Source organism: Schistocerca serialis, chromosome 9, assembly GCF_023864345.2.
Source record: "Schistocerca serialis cubense isolate TAMUIC-IGC-003099 chromosome 9, iqSchSeri2.2, whole genome shotgun sequence".
NCBI classification, from domain to species: Eukaryota; Metazoa; Arthropoda; class Insecta; order Orthoptera; family Acrididae; genus Schistocerca; species Schistocerca serialis.
The window spans coordinates 129,380,238-129,381,538 of NC_064646.1; the positions used below are offsets into that span (position 1 = coordinate 129,380,238).

The 1,301-nt window shown below is 48.4% G+C and overlaps 1 non-coding gene across 1 annotated transcript; it reads left to right on the top strand.

The window, feature by feature from the left end:
* Window positions 1-776: 776 nt before the first annotated feature.
* On the top strand, window positions 777-851 carry Trnas-cga (transfer RNA serine (anticodon CGA)). Its single transcript has one exon. It is a non-coding gene; the product is annotated as a tRNA-Ser (tRNA).
* The last annotated feature ends 450 nt before the right edge of the window (window positions 852-1,301 follow it).

The window sequence follows — 1,301 nt, forward strand, 5'->3', positions numbered from 1 at the left end:
ACGTTCGTGATGCCGTGTGGTTCGCCTTAGAGAAGGGCACCAGGGAGTGGTCGTTAGCACTTCTATCTCTAAGGTGTCAGTTGTTGTTTGCTCTCTCAGAAGTGAATGATTCGATAAGGTGTGATTAATTTTCTCATCAACAGTAGAAAGTACGATAATAGAATTTCTGCAACTCTATTGATAATATTATGATATCTTCCCAATCAGCACTGTGCGAGCATAGACCCAACTGGCGTTAAGTACTGAAAGGATCTGCATCCGAAGCACAAACAAATCACCACGAATACTGAAACTTCCTGGCAGATTAAAACTGTGTGCCCGACCGAGACTCGAACTCGGGACCTTTGTCTCCGCTATATCCTTTCTTTCAGGAGTGCTAGTTTTGCAAGGTTCGCAGGAGAACTTCTGTAAAGTTTGGAAGGTAGGAGACGAGATACTGGCAGAAGTAAAGCTGTGAGTACCGGGCGTGAGCCGTGCTTCGGTAGCTCAGTTGGTAGAGCACTTGCCCGCGAAAGGCAAAGGTCCCGAGTTCGAGTCTCGGTCGGGCACACAGTTTTAATCTGCCAGGAAGTTTCATATCAGCGCACACTCCGCTGCAGAGTGAAAATCTCATTCTGGAAACATCCCCCAGGCTGTGGCTAAGCCATGTCTCCGCTATATCCTTTCTTTCAGGAGTGCTAATTCTGCAAGGTTCGCAGGAGAACTTCTGTAAAGTTTGGAAGGTAGGAGACGAGATACTGGCAGAAGTAAAGCTGTGAGTACCCGGCGTGAGTCGTGCTTCGGTAGCTCAGTTGGTAGAGCACTTGCCCGCGAAAGGCAAAGGTCCCGAGTTCGAGTCTCGGTCGGGCGCACAGTTTTAATCTGCCAGGAAGTTTCATATCAGCGCACACTCCGCTGCAGAGTGAAAATCTCATTCTGGAAACATCCCCCAGGCTGTGGCTAAGCCATGTCTCCGCTATATCCTTTCTTTCAGGAGTGCTAGTTCTGCAAGGTTCGCAGGAGAACTTCTGTAAAGTTTGGAAGGTAGGAGACGAGATACTGGCAGAAGTAAAGCTGTGAGTACCGGGCGTGAGTCGTGCTTCGGTAGCTCAGTTGGTAGAGCACTTGCCCGCGAAAGGCAAAGGTCCCGAGTTCGAGTCTCGGTCGGGCACACAGTTTTAATCTGCCAGGAAGTTTCATATCAGCGCACACTCCGCTGCAGAGTGAAAATCTCATTCTGGACCACGAATACTGCTTGAATGAATACTCACAGGTGAAAAAAATGTTGTTCTTCTATATTTGTGGCTTTAACAGGGTCCACA